At 46.6% G+C, this 21,340-nt stretch overlaps 2 long non-coding RNA genes across 10 annotated transcripts in view; one reads left to right on the top strand and one right to left on the bottom strand.

Annotated features, from left to right (window-relative positions):
• The first annotated feature begins 816 nt into the window (after positions 1 to 816).
• Positions 817 to 19,093, top strand: LOC135297268 (uncharacterized). Its single transcript, XR_010359315.1, has 4 exons — positions 817 to 4,491; positions 4,932 to 10,327; positions 10,412 to 10,643; positions 18,846 to 19,093. It is a non-coding gene; the product is annotated as an uncharacterized LOC135297268 (long non-coding RNA).
• LOC135297267 (uncharacterized) overlaps positions 17,746 to 21,340 on the bottom strand; it is a 35,430-nt gene continuing 31,835 nt past the window's right edge. For 7 of the 9 annotated variants that reach the window (XR_010359308.1, XR_010359306.1, XR_010359312.1 and 4 more), the window contains one exon: positions 17,746 to 18,188. This is a non-coding gene — a long non-coding RNA (uncharacterized LOC135297267). Of the gene's footprint in view, positions 18,189 to 18,258; positions 20,351 to 21,340 lie in introns of those variants that run through there. The other 2 variants (XR_010359313.1, XR_010359309.1) reach the window with 2 other exon arrangements.

The raw sequence follows: 21,340 nt of genomic DNA, 5'->3' as shown, positions 1-21,340 counted from the left end.
ACAGGTGAAAATAAAGATCCTGAGAAGGGATGTACTTGCAGCACTGCCCAGTCCCTTAGAGAACATAGGTGACTGGGCAGAAGTCAAGGTTTGTTTTTTGTCATAGTACTTGGGTTCAAATCCTTTGGATGACTTTTGGGACTATACTCTTTCACTTCCACGAGAAACTCTATTTTACTGCTCAAGATACTTCTAGCCATCACATTTCAGTCCCCTGCACAAAATAGACAAAATAGAATTATTTTTGCAGTAATTTGCCTCTCAGAGAACATACTTGCCCAACTGCTCAGGGATCAGCAACACCCTCTACATGTGAGGAGCCATCCCCACTAACACACACTGAATTTCAAATATTTGCTGTCATGTCACAGGAAAAGAGATGACCAGATGTTTTCATTGATTAAATCAACAAACAAATACAAGAATGCAGGAAGAACACAACTTCATAGTGAGTGCTGTTGAGGAAAAGAATGAGAAGGCTGAAATCTGACAGGCTGGTCCTTGTGAAATATTTGTGCCACTCCTATTATTATTAGTCACCTGTTGTACATTTCCAAAGCAGTTAACTCAGTAATCCTCACAGGGCCCATGGGAGGTAAGACAGTTGTTGCCCATTAAGTAAAAACCCTGGTTGTCAATGGTAGCAAATGTTTTGCCTTCAGGAAGGCTATCAGAAAGGAGGATGCTCTGAATTCTTGGAAAGTAGGACTTTGCTAGGGCAGCAAAAGATCTTAGAAGTTCTCATTTTGCCTGTATCCAGAGTCAAAATGATCTACCTGCTGCCCAGAGAGTCCTGCCTGCAGTATGTTTCCAAGAACTGAAGGAGTAATTTGAGCCTGTATCCTTCGCTAAATACCTTTGGTAAGATTGTGAAGAGTGGTCTCAGGCCCCTGATAGAGCATCTGCATAGTCTGATGCTCTTCCCAGTAACTCCTGGGAATGACAGGAGCAAGGGATCTTCATCCTGAATATTGCCACATCTTTGTGTTGGCTCCCCACAGAAGCAACTGTAAGAAAACCTCAGGCACAGCAGCCCAGCACAGAGGGGGACCCTGCCCAGCCCTTGGCCCTGCAGAGCAGAGAAGGAATTCAGCATGGCCTTCCCCAGTAGAGTTATTCAGAGATCAGGCTCCAAGATCCCACCCTGAACACATTCTTGGGAAGAAAAAGAAATTTCTCTGTTCACTGACCAAGTGCCAAGAAGTGTGTTTATGCAGCCCCTTCTTTGAGAACAGTGTTTGATGCTGTTCACAAAGCCTCCCTCATCCCCATTAGGCAGGGGTCCAAGCTCCTCCAATCTTCCCCAGCTTTCAGATCTTGGACCTGGAGCTATCCATGGTTTGTGCAACACGCCCAGTTCTAATGTTCTTTCTCACTGCAAACATCTGATTTCGTGCACAGTTCCTGTTTTGGCACTATAGTGTCCAAATCATCCCATCACATCACAAAATTGTTCAGCTCAAAACAAATGGCCCCAGCATTGACCCACCTTAGGAACCACCAACACCACAAATGTGGGGAAGGGAGATTGTTTGTTGCAATTTCTGAACTGACATCTTAATTTAAGGAATTTTAGGAATCTCTGATGAGGAGATAAAGATCAGAAATGAGAGATGCTCTGGAGAGATACTCTTGAGCTCCAGGTAGTGGACGAAAACCTTGATGAATTTAGGAGCTGGCAAAGACTGCTGGTGTGCAAAACTGTTCTAGAGTGTCCCAGGTACATCTCCACACAGACGTGGTCAATAGCCTCTGTGACTGGACCAGAGGGAAAGCAAAAATCTCCACTGCCTGTGAAGTCCAAAGCTTTTGGATCTCAGGAGCAGAAGCTATACAAACCAGCACTTTCTGTGTCTCTGAGCTAGTGGAGTAGTTTTAGGGACCTTGATATCAAAGAGCAGTGAGAACTGCAAGTCAAATGGTTCTCATTAGTGGCTCATTTTCTTGGTGTGAGGGATGAAAGCTAAAGCATTTTGGTGGAGGGGAAGAGAATAACTACAGAAGATCATCCTTTCCCCAGGCAGTGACTCTAGAGCTTGGCATGACATTGAAGCAGGGCTGTATTGCACCGGAGAGACTAAGGCAACAAGGGCAAGCTGTGCTTTGAAAAGCCACATGAGCATGGTGTTTCTGGAGCTTGTAGGCTTGTAGGGGTCTCCTGCTTTTCTGGAGATTTCTTGGGGAAGCTGATATGCCATGCTTGAATGGGAAGCATTACAGAAAAAAATATATACGTTTTTGCACTCATTTTCTTGAATTTTAAGAGCTATCAACCTGCCATCAAGTCAGTGGAGCATTACAGTCTGGTGTCTCAGATCAGTTAGTAAACTAACAGCCATTAGCAGGCAGTAGTCTGAATTTTTAGTGTTGAAGAACCAGTGTTAAAGGAGGACTCTGGAGAATGGTTCCAGGACTAAGGAGTGAGCTGATGAAGGATTGTTCCTCCCAATGGCCAAATGGTGATGTAGCAAGTCTTCACTGGTGGTAGAGAAAAAACTCATATGTTTAGAGCAGCTGCAAAACAACTGGCCATGCTGACCTTCCAAACAATAGAGAGAATTCTCTGAAATATCTAAGAGACTCTTGGTGCCCTTGCATCTGGCTGTTTGCATGCTTAGGGCAGATCCACTGCTTTGGGACCCATCCACTTGAAATCTTTACTGTGAGGGTTTTTTCTCTCTTCTGAACACTCGCATTTTTTGGAAAGCAAGGTGCAGCCCACAGGTCTAGTCTTTTCAACCACAGAGCGCCAGCCCACTTTGAGTCCAGCTCACAGCTGTGAGCCATGACAGATTGTAAATCTGCAGGCTGGAATGGGAGAACATCTGGGTGGCCACCAGAGAGGGCTGGGGGAGCTGTCAGGGGCACTGCCTGGCTTTTGATCAGCCCTAGGAGCTGGCAACGTTCAGCAGGCGCTAATCCGCTCTTTTACCGATTCTCAGCAATCAGCTTCCCATCACAGCTGAAGGAGGGAAAAAGTTACTTGATCACAAACCTGGTGTTGAAACATACCTTTAGCTTTTTTCTAAATTTCTTTAAATTATAAAAGAGGAAGGTAGGAGGGAAATACAAAGAAATATACACCAAATATTCACTCCACAGAGTAGAACTCTGGATTAACTCATGGTACATTTTCAAACAGAGTATTTGCCTTTGTGGTTTCTGCTTTCTTGAGATTTCACATGATTTGGAGAAGGGATTTTAGTCTCTTGAGATCACACAGGCAACCGTCAGGATAGTCAGCTGTGGCCTCCTTCTGCTGGAGGCTCGTCCAGCCTGCTAGATAGCTTCACATTTGTGTGCAGCCTTCCCATATAAAATGGATAGAATACTGTTCCCTTCATAGAGAAGAGGAAGCTGAGAGCCTCAGCTCATGCTGCAAAGCTGTGGCTGGGAACTAGATCCAGATCCAATGATCCCAAATGCCTTAGCTGTAAAAGTCTCATTGTGAAATCCTTTGTTTGAGCTGTCTTTTCATTTGCATGGTGCTGTTTCTGCATTTGATGGACCACCCTAGAACACATGTTGTCTCCTCAACCTAAAAGTGGACCTATCATCTAATTACTGTCAGAGCATGAACTCTATTCACTTGCTGGGATCACAGAACTTCCTACAGAAATGCTTATCGGCTGCAGAGAAAATGGTGCCCAGTTAAAATTTCATTCACAGATGGGGAAAAAAAATCCTCTGAAGACTGACCATTTGTATCACAGCTGTCTTAAGGGGAAGAGGGAGACTAGAGACTTGCTGTGCTCTGAAACTGCAGTCAATCCCTAACTCAAAGATTTATTGCCCAGGCAGGGTCCCACTGGAGGCTCAGCACTCCCTGGCCTGTATGGTGTGAATGGAGCCACAAGTCAGGTGGCTTTCCCAACATCATGCTTTGAATCCAGCTGGTTCAAGTGCAAAACGGAAAACTCCTGAGCTCCGTTACAGCTTCTGACCTGTGGGATAGCCCTGTCTCTCTGAATTTAGTAAGCCTTTAAATGGGACCAGGTGTGCAGTATAAGGTAAAAGAGCCCAAGGGAAGCCTCTCACTCACTGGTAGTCACAACCTTGTTCTGTAGGTCAACCACCAGTGTCACAAGGACACATAGAAATGTTCTCTACCACCAAAGTATGTGTCACTGTCCTTGATCCTAAACATACAGGCTGCCTTTTAATTAGCAACACACGGCCCAGAAGAATGACAAGATGTGTCTGAATTTACCTCTATCTTAATTGCATCAGGAAGTTGCCTTCTGGCGCTGATCAGCTCTGAAACTCTTGGCACATCTCATGCTAATGGAGTGAGGCTGCAGCTGGCAGCTCCTCCCAGGCTCTCCCTGGGCTCTTATTCACCAGCCTCTGAGTAGCACCTGCTGCAGGTGGAGCCTCCTGGGAGTACCAAACTGGTCGAGTGTTCCCGTGTGGGAGAATAGGATGCTCTACTGAGTCACCTCAGTGCTGGCAAGCAGAGGAGTTACAAGGCTGCAGTGGGATGGAGAAAGGGTAATTGAAAGGGTGGGAGGTTTATACAAAGATCATCCACAGGGTGAATGCGAAGATTGGATTTGTCATAGAGAAATCCCACTTGGTTATTCTGAATTATCTTGGTTCCAGTTCAGTTCTGTGTGGGTGGAGATATATGCAAAAGGGAGTGTGATACGTATACAAACAGAGCACAGACAGACTGACACCTATGCAACCATCTGGCTTCCCTCACACTTGCTACTGGCTCTGCTGTGCCAGGGACTAATGTGACCCCACTGATAAGCAGTCACAGCACAGCCCGTTCTGCCATCCTTAATGCTAGCTGGGAATGCAAAATGGGAAACTACAGGGCAGAGGATAGAGCACATCCCTTCACCACCCGCCTCTTTATTCCAGGAGGGAAAATGGGCTCTGGTAAAGCCCTGGCTCACACCAGCTCCACTCCTGTCTCTCTTCAGGCTTGCTGTGTTTCTTCTCTCTGCCTAATTTCCCCGTGACGGAGTGTGGCCAGCCTCACTTCCTCTCCCAAAGCAGATGTGTGGTTTGGGACTGCAGCTCCCGGAGCACTGGGCTATGCTGTCCTGTACCAAAGCCCATCCGTGTGGTGGCCTTGATGTTGCAGCACACAGTGAGTTCAAAATGGCAGGGAGGTATTTGTGTTGAGCACATCTCCCTTGTTATACTGGGTGGCCCAAGTCTGCTGACAGTTTTAATTTAGGAAGCTGATGGTAGTTCTCTACACACTGTGTCTGCCTGTTAGTTTGGCTGAGCTGGAAACACATCCCCTTCACTCCCCATGGCATAGCCTATTTGGGGTCACAAAGTGCCTTTGCTACCATGGGAATCACGCATCCCCAAACTCCCCTCCTCCACTTGCCCTTTTCTTCTCGTGTTACAGCCTAGAGAGCATCGCAGAGAGGTTTCTGAGGTCTGAGAGCCCGGCAGCAGCAGGATGACAGCATCCCTGCCTGCAAGAGCTTCAGAGTTAGAGGGTGATGTCCAGTGGCCTTCATGGAGTCCATAGCCCAGGAAGAAGGCAGCAAAAAGGTCTGGAGCTCTCCAGACAGCCCTTAGTACATGTGAACAGCCCCACTCCCCTTTCCATAGACTGGTTCCTTGGACACAAATGTGCACTGTGGCAGAAATAGGGTCTGTGTATGGGAGAGGCTGAGCTGGAACAGGCACTGGGGCTGAGACAGCCTTCTTGTGATTGCTTTTCTTTATTTAGTACCTACTGCTGCAGGGCAGTTTAATCCTAGCACTTGCCTGTCTTCCCACATTAAATGCCACTGCTCCGACTCTGCACACCCAGGTGCTAACAGATTAACAAGATGAAGGAGCAGGGGGTGTATAATTGTGATACCGCTATAGCTTACACAGAAGATAATCAGTGTGTGCCGAAAAGGCAGTGGCAAATGGCTCTGGGAGGAGATTTCTCCCTAGAGGAGCAGCATTTCACACCACCAGCCTCTGTAATGAGGTGAAAACTACGCATCCTTAGTCCCAGGGGTCCTGCCATGGGGTGTAAGCGACCGACTTAGCTCCCCTGCAGCAGCCCTCAAGCACAGCAATTTGCCTTACCCGGGGCTGTGGATACACCTCGTGCTTCCTCAGTTTGTTTTGATGCTCTTCTACTGCGAAACCGTATTTAAAGAAAAGAAATGAGTAAATTCTGCCAAACCAAAGGGTTTGACGTTTGATTGCAAGTTTTGAGAAGAGAGATAAAATGCTTTTTTTTTTTCCTCAGCCATGACCACTTAGAGTTTGGTTGACACACTTCCCACCGCAGCAGTGCAGTCTTTCAGAACACACTGCTTTCTTAAGCCATCCTTTTGGTCTGGGCTGTGTGGTTTCTGTGGTGGGTCTCAGGTTTCCTTGTCAGATTTGGGAGCTGTGTGTCTGTCCTCAAAACCACTGAGCATGTCTCACAGGCCCCCTTCCCTGCACACCTAAGTGAAGAGTTGTTTTTTAGGTACTGTTTTCTATTGCTCAGGGGCTGAGAAAATGCCAGTGAAATAGGGCAGAGCATGATGGAGAATGAATTTCTCTGGAGGAAAGAGAGAACCGCAGACGCCTGCCCTTCTATTCCTGTTTACCTTTGCTTTCAGGAGGTCAATTAAATTGTGGGCATAAACTTACATTGCGGTTTGCAAACTGATACTCACCAGAAGGTGTTCTGGCGTCACAGAGCATTTTGTGTTTCAGTTTCTTCTTTCCCAGCTCCTTTATGGCTGGGTAATAACTTGCAACACATGTATCACAGCAACATTATTTGCACAACATTTCTGCAGCATCACAATTAAATTTAGTTAGCAAAATTCCCATTAAGATGTTACTCATGTGGAATGACCAACAACCCATTTTGAACTCGGACTTTCCCATTTTTATTGTGTGGTGCAGCTGCGGGATTTCTTCATAAGCTGTGATTGAAAGGTTCATGGTTTTTTATTCTGTGTATGTTGAGAAAGGATGGGGGGGTAATGGTTCAGGCAGCAAACATTCATTTGGCCTCCTACCCACTCAGTTATCCCCTTTCACATGGGACATAACCACCCCATGGAACCCCTTGCTGCAGGATATTGTGGAAAACAACCATCTCAGTGGCTCAAGCATCACAACAGATGATATGAAACCTCTCATGGTCAAATACAGTGGTCTAGCCAAAGCTCCATCTCTGGATGTGTCTCCAGTGCAAGCTGTCAGGTGCTAAAAGAGTGCAGAAAGGAAAAGATCCCTCTGTCAATGCCCAGTTTTTATACTTCAGTTGCTGTCTAAGCTAGGAGAATGAACTAGGTGGACTTTTGATCTGATCCAGTGTAGCACTTACTTCAAATTTACATTGGCTGGGAGTCAAGCCTGGTTTCTATCACAGTGTGTTGTGCAATTTTTGCTCTCATTTCCAGTGTTGTTCCCCTCTGCCACATCCCACAGAGGTTAGTGAGTTTGTATCTCATGGAAAAGTGAGTATTTTCTGACTGCACTCACATTTGTACCACCAAGTCTTGCCCAATTTTGCTTCTGAGTTCTTACTCAGAGAACTGCTTGCACTTCAAAGAAAGTGCTTACATGCAGCTGACTTAAATAGACATCCTGGAGCGAGACTCCATCAGCTCTCTATCCATGTGATGGCTGTCCCCTCATTTTATCACCCATTTCCTCGGTACTGGGCTCTAAGAGAACCTCTCTTAGGCTCTCCCTTCCCATGGATACTGTCCTGACACAGAACCCAAGAGCTGCTATCTTTGGTCCTCAAGTCAGGAGGAGCTTTTCTTTGCTAGACTGACCTAAGGAGAAGAGTCAACTAATTCAAGAAGAGCTTTCCAGCAAGAATCAATGGGATATAGTGTGTTTTTCAAATTCCCTTAGTAAAGTCCTGAAGTCAAAGGCAGAGGCTGGTAGATCTGTCAAGTGGAACTGCCAGGAGTTGTTGGGATTACTGTCCACTCATCAACCAGACTTTTCTACAAATCTGCACTGTTGCATTTGTTGGCAAGTCTGTCTTTTTAGCATCTTGAGATCCCTTGCATTATACAATACTCCAGAATTTCCCTGATCCCGCAGCTTGACGTGCTTGCACCCAAACCTGACAATACTTATCCTTCATTCCACATTCCTCCCTGGCAAGACTCCCTCACTGGTCAGCAGCCCTTCTTCACTGCCATGTGCTGATTGCTTTAATGATCTAGAAAAGAAGATGTACAATAATACAAAAAGGATGTAATGAGATAATGAGATAAAAGCAATGTAAATGCCTCCTGGATAAGAAAGAGCTTGACAAAGCTTGGGGAGTCACTCCTCAGTGGTTCAGTGAAGAGGGATCCCCTTTGCAAGAGAAAGTCAGAGTGATGAAAACAAGTAAAGGTACCCTGGAGCCCTGGTCTGACTCATGAACTTTATGGGGCTCCAGGTGATATGTAGCAATGCTCAGGGAGGAGGCTGGCACTTGTAGTCATGATGGGACCACTGCTGAGGTCCCAACTCTTTTGTATCAGCTGCTATGAGCCACAGGTCTGATCACCCACCCCCACAGGAGACAAGGCAGCGACAGTGGCAAGACCCTGAGCATTCCAGGATGAAAACTACCTCAGGAAGGAGAAAGGGAGTCATCAATATGAGTGTGCCAGTGGTCTTAAAAGGGACAGTTGGGAACACCTGCCTTTTTCCCTTATAAGCACAAAAGTGATAGAGGAAAAAAGTTAAAGAATGGGGAATTCCAGTGGAATACACATATTTTGACACCAGCCAGTGTCAGCCACATTTTGACTCAGCAGTACTCAGAAAGGGCCTGGGTAGCTACAAGGCACAGAGCCATTGCAAATAACAGTGAGTTATGCAATTTTTCTTCTCATTCTTGTTGCTGGCTTCTGAGAGTTGGCCTAGGGAGTTTCCCTGTCGGGGAGCGGGGAAATGTCTGACTTCAGTTATCTCTGTACCATCAGGCCAACTTCTACAATTTTGAAGACAGTCAGCAAGGCTCAGAAAAACTGCAAATAATGACCACTTGTCAGAAGGAGTATGAGTTATCCTGCTCCAGGACCTGCCTTTGGCTGATCATTGACTGAGCTGCTTAGCTGGCAGGTATACCCATGACAGAGGATGAAGAGCAGAAATATGCTTACTCCACACTTGAGCCCTCCAAGCCCTGACATCTCTTCTAGGAAACCTGGTGCTGGCCACTGTTGGACATAGGACTGAAAGAGGGATTCATTCCACGTGTGTATTTCCAGTGGTCCCCTTTCTTTTTTTCCTCTGGTGCTGCAAGCACAGTTTCAGACTTTGGCTCGTACACCTGCCATGACCTCCCATGCTTTAATGTTTGCAGCACCTGTAGAGAAACCTGGAGCATCCTGCATTTGATTGCCTGATTCCACCAGCTACAAGTCTGGAGATGACCTGGCTGCCATGGTGACAGCCTGGAATAGCACCTGGACCTTCAGGGTGTAGGAAGAGGGTCACATAGTGTCAGAGTGGTTTGAAAGAGAGGCAAAAGATTGTCTGCTCCATAGTCACTGTGGGTTTTGTGTTGAGCCAGCTTGGTGGAATCAGCAGTTCTCAGGACTGCTCAAGACTGTCATACCTCACCTGTCTGGGGACTCCAGCAATACTGACAGCTGGCATGTTGCATTATTAGTCGAGTACTGTTTTCTTGTGGCTTTCTCTTAGCTGCAGTTACAGCCTGTCTAGTCATTAGCAGCTCCAGGCTGACACACAAGCAGAGAGAAGACTGCTCACCACTCATCAAATGCTGAGCTTATTTGCATGCTTTCGGTTTTTGTGCAATTTTTAAAAGTGCAAACAGATGTCATGAGATTTTTATCTCATTACCTTCATATGGTTTTTATCCCCATTAAACTTTCAGAGAAATACTGTATGCCACCACGGTTTTGGTCCAGCAACCATAAGAAGCCCCATGCAAAGAACAGCCTAAAGCCAGGTAGCTTGGTTACATAAAAACCTAGATACTCCAGGACTGAAATGTTGTACAAACTAGAGTCTTAACAGCTCAGACTGATCCAAGCTACAGAAAGCTGTCTTCCTTTTTCATATGCTCTTCCTTCATTTACAGCTCTGAACATCCTGGTATGAAACTCCCTCCTCTCTCTTCTGATGAACTGCTTGCCTTCAGTGCACATTGTGTCAGCCCAAGACATTGTCTCCTCAGAGTAGTCCTTGTGGTTGGAAAGTGCTGTGCTGCTGGGCTGCAGGCACACGGATGGGGGTGCACCCCTGACAGGCTCCCCATCAGGCATCAAAGGGTTCCTGGTGAGTCTGGTGTCCAGGCACCATGTCCAGCCTTTGCTGCCTGCTACACAGCCCGGTAGAGGATCTGAAGTGGACTGGAGGGTATTGTAAGGTAAGTATGGGAAGCATGGGGAGTTCCAGCACTGCAGTGCAGCCATTATAAGCTGGGCTTCCTTAACTCTGCTGCTCCCCACAGGTTTAACTTCGCTTACTGGAGCTCATGCCTCAGAGCAGCACCTGCACCTTTACAGGAGACCATGCTGGTGCTCCTTTTCAATAAAAATACCTCCTGGGCCTTTGAAGCTCAAATTGAACAAATCTTCCTTCAAGCTGCTTTACATTGCCTCTAGTCCAGGCCATCAGCAGGAAATTCTTCTGCGTTTCTGCATTACTGTGCCAGCAACCAGGAATGGCAGCAGCATCCCAAGGTGAGGTCTGATCTCTTTGCTCACATCATCAACTTTTACAACACCATAAAATGGTCCTGTGCCACAACAGACAAGGGGGCAAATCAGACAGACCTCTCCACTGTTCTGTCCAGGTGACAAGCACTATTCATACAACATCACTCTCTATGGGCATTGACTGAGCCACACAGAGCCTCCCACAAACAAAGGGGATGAGACAGAATCTGCCATGAAGCACTCAGCATGTAAGGAGACAAAAGAGTGATGGGATTGAGAGGAAACAAATAAAAAAGCTTTTTTTTTTCAAGATCACAGAACAGGTCAGCAGCATTAGGTAACACAGTGCTGAACTAAATACCAAAGTGCAGGTGCTTCCTGTAGGACTCCTTCTGTAGATAATTTAGTCTATTGAGCAGGTTTTGTTACAGAAATATTTAGGAAGATGTTCACTGCTTTGATTTGGGTTCACAGGAACATCAAACATGTTGCAGCTGTGTGTGGCTGGAATTGAAATGAGCAACTGAGAGTGTAGAATGGGGCAATCTGTCAAACTCATAAAGCCATTTTTGATTCCTATTTCTAAGAATAAAAGAAACATTTGTGCAATTGCATGTACTCTTGAACATTCTCGCATTGTGATGCCGTTAACTCCCTTTTGTACCAGATGGAGGAAGGGCCATTAGACCTTTATCCAATTTGATTTTTTATAAGATTCTTTAAGACCCCTGCAAATCTTGTCAGAAAAGGCATTTGGCATTAAAAAATTTGCTTAGTTGAGAAAGATGGAATGTGGGGTGGTGTTCTGCAGAAAGAGCCTGCCCTTCTGGAGCATCCACTCTGTGCTCTACTATATCTGCCAAGGCAATTCTGAAGAAATAGCCTCATTGCCCACTTTCCAAAGAAAATATCAATTCAAAAAATCTTTTTCTTCAGTTTTTTATTCCACTAAAATATTGAGCTGGAATATTGAGAAGGGATGCATGGATTTTGCTCTGGTTATTTGCAGAGCTGTTTCACATCAGGATCACTGTTTCATCAACAGAAATGTAAATCACAGCTGAGCCAGTAGGAAAGGTGAAACAGCTAAGATGGCAGGAATCCACTGTTTAAAGCCTTTTGCTCAGAAAGCTTTTTCTATTTCATTTCACCAACATCTCATATGCTGTTTTTTCTATTCTTTTTTTTTTTCTCTCACAAAACATAATTAACTTAATCAGATTTTTGTTAAAGAAAGGAGCCCAGAGATAGACTGAAGCCTCTCCTAAGCGCCTTTCTGTCTGGGAGGAATACGAGCCCCAAATATTGAATGTTCCAGTCTGGCATGCTGAATGTCACACAAATATCAGCTGTAGTACAAGTGAAATGCTTTGGTGAATCATTGGACAGTGCCTGAGAATGCTAACAGTTCAGTCCCATCCTATTAGCAGCCCTGTTAAAAAAAAAAAAAAGCCTGAAAATTATCCAGTGTAAAAATATGTAATAAATTAATTTTGTGAAGACCTCCTAAGATTAACAAAGCACACCCTATAACTTATTTTTATAAACATTTGTCATCGCAACTGACCTTTTTAGAGGGTTCAGAATTTGCACTCTGGGTAGGCAGCTACTTAAAAAAGAAAAATTCACCGAGCTTTCTCTATCCACACTTTATACCTAATCCACTTAGCTGCCTAGGTTTTTTTCTGGGAGCAGAGGCATGCACCACTTTCATCATCTCACAGCAAGGCTCTCTCCACTCTCCAGACATGGAGATTCTTAGGGAGAACAGAGATATCTTAGGGGATCAGAGATATTTTAGGCTGTGGACCTGTCTTCTGCTGAGCAGTAAATTGCATTATCATCTTCTCTAAATGAGAAAATATCCACTCATGCAACAACCAGCTGAACTACACTCCCTGATCATGCTAAAGGGGATGTAACTTTACAGGCAAGCCAGGGTGCAAATCCCACTTGTTCAAAAATCCAGAAGTGTTTATCATGCACTACTCAAGAAAGAGAAGCAAGTGTCAGGTTTAGAGCTTACTGCCTAAATGACCCAACATGAAATGAAAGAAACTGCCCTTTTCAGAAAGACAGTATCAGCATGGGTGATAATTTTTGGAATTTTAAGGCCAATGAGACCTCCATAGTCCATGACACAGACCAAAACACCAACTCACAAAGCAGGAGCTCAGTTATAGCCATACTTTACAGAATCTTGTGCTGTGTTGGCAGGTACAATGAATTTAAATAAGGGAGAGGCACATGGTTGGTGTCTGCTTGAGGCTATAAAGCAGTGCTTAAACTTGCATGTAAGTAAGGAAATACGAGCCTACAGGAGAAAAGTGTGAAGCTGACACAGCAAGGTTGCTGCAGTCATGGCTCATGTAGCAGCAGTACAAAGGACATCTGCAAGAGTGGATGATGAAGGGAGGCTCAGCGTCATGTGGATGGTTTTTTGTTCACTGCTTGTTCAGTCCATTTTTCCATGTTGGCTGGTGTCACCTATCCAAATGATTTCAGGATGCTGCTCTGTCACAGGTTTCCAGAGTTGTTTCAGCTGTGGAGTCACTGTCTACCATCACCGAGCAGCCACAGCCAGCAGCCTGCAATCACCTGCAACATCCGTGTCCCAGCCAAACTTCTCCACAACCACGGCCAGCCAGCCTCTGTGTTAAACAGCTTCCTATTAGACCCACATAATGATCGTTTTCCCATGTCTGCCATGCCTTCTAGCCAGGGGCCCACAGCTGGAACAGGGGCTGCCATAGCTGGGACCAGGGACAACAGTCACAGCTGGCACAAAATGAGGGGTGGTTCAGACAAATCCAGTGAAAATGCTGCAGTTCACACCAGGAAGACAGACCCAGTCCTGTCATACTTGGGCTCTGTCCCATGCTTTAGATGTGCACCACCTCTTTTCCCATCTCAGCATTTCTCCAACATCCATTACAGCACAGGCTTCCCCAGCTGGACTGTGTCCTCTCAAACACCTCAAGCCAGCAGCACCCTGGCCACAGGAAATATTTTTCATTAATTTTTTGTTTGTTTTATTAACAAACTGACAGTAAATACATTAATTAGTAAGATAGAACAAGTAGGAACACGAGGCAGGATGGAAAGGTTTGACCAGCTATAAATAGCAGATAGAATAAACAGACAACTGTGAACCATGGGCTGCAAGGCTGGATTTCACATGGAGCCAGCACCTGCTGCCGGGAGACTTCCACCAATTTGTTTGTTTGCTTTTAAAACAAAAATTATTTACAATGGTGGACTCTGGGCTGAGAGATTTGCCACTTTCTGGGAAAACATTTTACTTAGTCTTCACTAGCAGGTGGATTTTTACTTGACCCACTCTGCATGCCAGAGGCAAGGTAGGGCTGTTGGCATGGACTTCCCTTAACCCAGAACCTTGGGATGTGCTGGCAGCCTGAGCAGCTGCTTGCAGATTAGCAGAACGGGTCACAGCACATTAGCTGAGCCTACAGAGGGCTTAGGATATTTCACAGAAATGGAGATTTTGGGAACAAGGGGCATGGTTAGACAGGGCACATGGAGGGCTCTGCCCTAGGGGTACACAACAGGAGGGGATCCTGAAAGGTCTCAGGGAAACATGAACTGATGCTATGGATGAGCCTTGGAAACATTTCTGAGCGGGGGAAAGAAAGGATGCCGAGGATTGTCCTGAAATGTTTGCAGAGCCTTCACAGGAGAGCTGCCCAGGGAGTGGGGATGGTGTCTTTGAGCAGACCTGGGACAAGCTGCTGGAAGCACATAGTGGGTACAGAGGCTCAAGAATTCTGTCTTCCCACGAAGGCAGGTTGTCAGCATGGCTGTCAGAGGGATCACGCAGCACGGCTCCCAGAGTGGCTGTCCCAGGTCCATGTGTGTGGCAGTGGGCATGTTCCTGCAGACACCACACTGACTCCTGGCCATTGGCTCCTCCTGGCCTCAGGCCTCCACTCAAAGACCATTGTCTGCAGCTGCTTCCATACAGATAATCCCACTTTCCCCCAGGCAATAGAGGGATGCAGGCTTTTCTGGCCATGCAAACACCACAGCCCCTTAAGAAGGTGACTGTACCCACCACCACTCTGGGACAGTCCCTGTGGGAGAGGTGCTTGGGTGAGTACGGTATTTTTCAGTCAAGCCTCAGCCTGAATGAAGAACAGGCAGGAATTCTTAGCCTGACTAATGCTCCGCCACTGAATTCCAGCCATCACTGCAGCTGAGCTCAGTAACTTGTTTTTATCTCCCAGAAAACCAGCCTGTGTGGACACCAAGCCATTAAGAGATGGTGAGCCCCACACAACCTCCACACATACTCTGTTTCAATGTGTGCCAGCACTCCCTGTGCAACATGCCTCATTTCTTATTTACATTTGCCAGGCTGGAAACTGCAACCCCTGTTGCTTGTTATGCCTCTCTCTCCTAGATTAAAGGGCCCTAAAATGTCACCCTTTCAGTGTTATCATCTGCCCTCTGCTATTATTGCCTCTCAGTAAATAAAAGGAACTTCCCCGTCATTATTTTATACCCCACAATGACAGTGCTTTTTCAGATCAATTAGTTTTCACTCCTCTTATCTGCATTCAAGCCTCACCTCCCTTTCAGTGTTTCCATTGCCTGCTCAGGGACCTTTCCTGTGTCTCCTCTGACCTCTGGGAGAGGAGCTGAGCTGACTCAAAAGGGGAGCTTGGTGTGAGGACATCCGATCCGCTTATGGACCAGCCAACCTAATGCAGATGCCTTTGTGCATGTCTGAGCCTCTCACTGCACATCCTGGGGAGATAATGATTGCTGGCTTGCCTGTAAAGTTACATCCCCTTTAGCACGATCAGCTTGCACAAGACATATCAGTTTTTGTGACTGGTACTTATCTATAAGGACTTTCATCCTCTACCTTGTGCACAATTACCTTTCAATAAGAACCGCTCAGTTGAAATCATCTTATTTTACACCTGTCTATCCTGAAATACATAAAAAAAATCAGGGCAAAATCTTTTTCTGTAAAAACCAACTTGACTGGGGATGCTTTTTGTATTTTCTCCCTCTCTCTTCCCAATTACTATTTTTTCATCCTGGCAAGTACCCACCCTATTCCCACCCAACATACAGAAACCAGAAACTAATCTTAAGTGGGTCAGACCAACTTCATTGTCCATCTTGAGAAAAGTTTAAAATGTAAGCTGTCGACAGCACATAGTTAAAAAGCACATTAAAAGCCATCGAAGGCCAGTTTGGACTACATGACAGTGAAATCTCTTTTAAAGGATGGTAGGGAACTGTGTTTAGCTTTTAAATATAGCTTTTCAACCCCCTGCTATGGTTTTACAAAGTAGGAGCAGCATCACTGTTCCCCAAAATATCCTAACCACATCATGTTAGAAATCGAGCTTTACTACTTCACTTTGTTTCCTAGCTACCAACATTTTTTTAGCTTAGTAGTAGAGATGAGCAGTGAAATTTGGCATTCAGACTGCAACTTCATAAAAGCCTTAAAAAACCTCGTGAATATATACATAGCTATCTATATATACATCTGTAACAATTACAGTTGCAACCATAGCTCTCTTTTCAGAAATGTTTCAGTTACTACTGCCTCCATCCTGGTTATCCACTCATTCCCATCCTGGGGCCCCTGCCAGCCTAGTCCTGGACACACCCCACTTCTGCCCCTGCCTCACAGCCCCCTCCATCCCAGCCCCCCAGCTTTGCCCGACACCCTTTTCCAAGCCCAGCCCCATCTGCTGTCGGAGCATTCTCTCTTCTCTCCTCTCACCCTTTCCAGCTCTACCAGTCCCTTTACATTCATCACATTAAAGAAAACATTTCATGGTCATCTCTTTTATCTCCTTCAGTGAACAGTTAATCAGAAAAAATGCTTTCATGTTGCTAAATCAGGGCCAGTGGGCAAAGCCAGGCTGACAAGAGACATTTTCCTCTGCTACTAACCTGAGCTAAATAGTATTAATTACAGAGGCTGGGCTTTGATTGCTGGAGTGTGGTGGGGCTGGCGGAGCTCCCTCCTCCCCCTCTGCTCCCTCCCACCACAGCCCTCCTGCGCCTCCCTACCTGCCTGCCCTTTGCCAGCACCCCCATCTCGTGTCACAGCACAGCTGCAAGTGGGACCCCCTGAATCTTCACCTGGGCTGCTCACACAGTAACTCTGGGACAGCCAGGTCCCTGGGCTGGAGGACCAGCTGGCTGGTTGGGGTGTCCCTGTCCTTGCTTGTCTGCCCAAGGCAATGTCTTTTCCAGGACAGAAACTGCTTCTTTTTATGTGTTTGAAAGAACCTGAATTCTGGGAGGCAGCTCAGTAGGCATCACCCCACACAGTGTTTCTCAGCCTGTGGTCTGTGGGCCACAAGTGGTCTGTCAGATGTCAAAAGGACTGCAAAATGACTGCAGACAATTTCTTGGGACAGACATATCCATCCTCACACACACCACAAAGGAGCAAAGACAACAGGCAGTGGGAGCAGAAGGCAAATTGAGGACAATGTGCTACAACTCAGTCCTCCACGGGGCGGTCCAAAGGTGTTTATTGCTCTTTCAAAGAAACAAAAAAATTGGCCAGACTAGCCCCACAGACACAAGAAGCCCATCTCTGCACATCTCCAAGGACATTATGGAGGAAATGACACTGTGCCCCAATCTGTGTTGGTAATAGTATCCCCCACGTCTCCCAGGTGGAAGGCAACAACCTTCCATCCCAAAGATCAGCAAACAACTGGTTACCAATTCTGCTGAATTGGCTTCCCACAAATTAGCAAAACAGGCCAAATCCCCAGACAAAATGAATCACAGCAGAAATATTCTGCTTTTAAGAGACAGAATGCCACTAACTTCTTTCCCCATCCCTCTCCAAGATGAGCAGGACTTTACAAAAGTGACCACAGGAGGAATTTTCAGGGCGGTCACTCTCTGTTTCAGAGACCTTCCCTTGGGATGGGTGGCACAGTTTGAGGCCTGAGTCAAGCTGTGGTTTAAGCTGATTAAGGTGACTGTCTCTGGTGACCCATGGTGCCAAGCCCTGATCCCATGCAGCTCGTGGGCAGCATAATGGGAGCACAGGACTCCAGGAAAAAGGCACCTCCAGATTCACTATACAATTCATCTGGAGCAGCCAGGCAGGACAATATTTTAAATTATGTTTTTATTTGTTTTGAGTGTTTGTTGCTGTGTATGAAGACCTGTTTCTCCAGCCAGTGTGAGCCCAACTGGATGACCTTTGAAAGTTGAGGTTCCACATTTCCATCCTGATACTGAAGATTCCATGTCCTTCCTCCTCCTCCTCCTCCTCCTCCTCCTCCTCTGCCTCCTCCTCTGTGCCTCCACAGGCTCGCCCTGCCTCCTGAGTCAATGCTTTGCTCTACCCTGCACAAGCACAGAGGAAAGCAGAAGGAGTATGTCTGGTCCATTTTTCCCCAGTCCACACTCTGATCTTCTTTGTGCTCTTCTCAAGGACACATGGATCTGGTTTTCCCAGACAGCAGCAATGGGTTGGAGTCTCCACCAGGGCAAATCAGCACAAGGCCTGGAGGTCTGCCAGCATGGTCTAGCCTCTTAGACACATTTCATCTGAAAAACAAATAGGAGACTGTGGAAAACACCTGGGGTGATCAGGGCCCAGCAACCAAATCAGACAAACCTGATATAGCAGTAGCTTGCATGGATCCAGGTGCTCAGGACAAGTTTAGTCCAAGTTTTTTGGGAACAGGGCCCTTTGGAATACCTGGATGTCTACAGCAAAAGACCGCAGACTTGTCAATAGCTTCATTCCCACCTTCAAATTACAGTGTAGCACTTAAGAGAATGAGTACCCAAGTAACCCAACTAGGCAGTTGTCCCCATGCTACTCCTCTCTATATTCAAATGTGTTTTAAGCCGACAGTGCTGTATTTATAGAATACAGGATAGCAGTTACTGTGCAACACCCTGGAAGAGTTGTTGAGGAGGCAGAAATAGGTATTTTGCTGTCTAGGAGGGCAGTACAGAGCCTAGGGGATAAACAGATCCTCAGGCAGCATACAACAGTGAGGGAAGCTAAGGCTTGAGTGGCCATTGCTGAGTTTAGAGTTAAGAGCCTGTTGATATGACTAACAACTCAGAGTTCTCGTTGTAGCATAAATTCAGGCTACAAACAATGCAGGGGCTTTTTATGTTAACTTCAGATATTTAGGGCTCTCTTCATTGCCAGAAAGATGAGAAACTTTTCTTTTTCTTTTTTTTTTTCAGTGAAAATATAGGAGATAAGAACGGTCTGGATCAAATTAAGCCTCCATCTCGCCCAAAGTTTTCTGGCAGGCCAATTTTTGGTTGCCTCTGAGAGAAAGGCAAGAAGCTTTGCATCAGCGGGATAATGCGCTTCCAAAAGAGTTTCTTCCTCAGAAGTTGTCTCTCTTGCTTAGAAGTTGTCTTCTGCCTTGAGGCAGGGTGGTTTCTGTCCAAAGCTACTTGATTGGACTTTGTTCTTTGTTTATTTTCAGCTCTGCAGGCTGTCACTGTGAATAATGTGTCTTGGTGCTGGAACACAATTCTCAGATGAATATTGTCTTCCATGGTAAATTCCAGGGCTGCTCAATTGCAGAATAAATCTTACCTGCCTTTGCAGATGGGAGAGGGTGCCTGTACAGCACCTCCCTGTCCACGCACAGAAAGTCATAACTCCTTGCTGAAGTTCTGCCTGCGAGGGCCAGGCCCTCCTCCAGCCTGAGCTACGAGCTGGGCCTGCCTGAAGCTCTCCTGAGCTCCACACTTGGGAATCTGCTGCCACATGGTGGCATACACTCTCTCTTCCTGGCCCTAGGAATCCTTCCTTGGCTTCCAAGAGGTAGCACATGTGGAAAGAGCACTTCTGAGCTCTGCATTGCAGCTAGCTCACTGAGTTTCCAGGGACCCACTCCGGAGCTGCTAGAAGCTTTTCCAAGAGCATTGTTTCCAGTTTGAAGCAACACAAAAGTACGAGGAATGCTGGCAAAAAATCTGAGAGGATCTCACGTGCTTTGGGGTCAGCAGGTAGGATTTGTTAATGAAAGACCTTTACCTGACCTAAAAACACTAGAAGTATTTCCATAAAGCAGACCAAGGTCTTCATCCATCTCCTCGAATTTCTGCTCTGCAGCAGGTGCCAAGGCAGCACCAGGGAGGAAAAGACACTATAGAGATCCTTCTTGTTCCTGACAAAGACTGATAAGCAGAAAGGTGGTTGTCACAGGAGCTAGTGGAGAGCATCACTTGCTCTGTGTGCAGCACTTTCAGTTTTCAACGCTGTGTTTCACTCCTTGAGGCCACAGGTTGCTTTGTCCTGGGTCAGGCAGCTGCGTGCTAGAGAGGATGTATTTGCAAAGCAGCTGCTCAAAACAAGGCTGACTGCTTCCTTCCGGAAGGGTGGTGGCACCTGTGGGTGGAAAATCCATGGGAAGTGCCCTGGGGCCACCTTTGCACTGGAGGCTGTGAGGCAGCAGGGTCAGAGCCTGCTGTTCACACGGTTCTGGAGACAGCAGCTTTGCACAGCAGGGAGATGCAAGGAGCCATCCAGCCAAAGAGGGAGGGTGGCACAGCAAGGCACCTGCCCAAAGGGTCACTTCAGTAGAGCCACTTAGTTTGCAAACAACATGGGGGAAATGGGCCCAAACCAATAATGCCTGGAGTCCGCAACAGAAAGACTGATGCCTGGCATTGACAGCATTCCTGCTCTCCTCCACATCAAGACAAAGTTGAAGTCCATCCAGCAGCAGCTCCTGGATGCAGGAAAAATAGAGATTCTGTGAAAATGGTGAGTTGCCATGGATCTTCCTCCTACCCCACCACAGCCAATGCCCAGTGGTAAAAGCTGCACCTATTTCTTCTTCCAGCTTCACCCCCACTGCAGTCCTCTAACAATGACAATAGTTGCAAGGAGCAACACAGGATGGGCACAGTGACACTGGGAGCAGTAAAGTGTGGGAAAATAAGGATGGGGAGGTGTGGCCCCTAGGGAGGAAAAGGGACTGTCCAAGAAGCAGAATGGAGAGGAGGAAAGGAATAAAGGTGCTCTGGGCAACACATTAGGAAACTCTGTGCTGTGGTGGGATCTTTGTGTTGGCAGGACACTGGTGCCCAGAGGCACTGAGTACTCAGGCCTGCAGAGCTGGGACTGGAAGGACCATGTCTCCTGCAAACCTAGTAGCCTTCATGACACATCACAGAGCTGCCCCAGCTTCTGCTTCTGCTGTTCCTCAGCTGGCTGAGCTGTAGGAGAGGAAGGGGATGGCCAAAGAAGGGGATTTTGCAAATGTTGGGACAAAATAGGCAAGAAGATTGTTAGAAGCTCAGCCACTGTCATTCCATATGGTTTGATGTGGTATGGCAGTACATGCAGATAAGAGGGAGGCTTTAAGATTACCAGTATCCAGATGTGGACCATGCAGGCACCCAGGAAGAGCCCTGGGACCAAGGCATGGCCAGTATGGCAGCAGTCAGGCCACTTATTGTCACCTGTGCCTCTCTTCCTCTCCTCATGGAGATGGGCCAGCCCTCTGTCCTCATTGCTGCTCTCTGCTCTTGCCTGCTGCATTTTGTTTCATGGAAAAGGATTCACTATGTGGGGCAAGAGGCCACGTGTGCCCTGGGAGACCTCAGACACCAGGGTAACCCACCTGCCTGGGTGATTAACAGTGTGGAAGGTGCTGCACAAGGGCTCAGGTTGATTCCCTCAGAGGCACTGTGTGAATGGGCAGTCACATCAAAGG

This window comes from Passer domesticus, chromosome 3, assembly GCF_036417665.1.
Source record: "Passer domesticus isolate bPasDom1 chromosome 3, bPasDom1.hap1, whole genome shotgun sequence".
Lineage (NCBI taxonomy): Eukaryota > Metazoa > Chordata > Aves > Passeriformes > Passeridae > Passer > Passer domesticus.
Note: the sequence above shows the minus strand (reverse complement) of the source record. Positions and strands in the feature narration are given on the sequence as shown.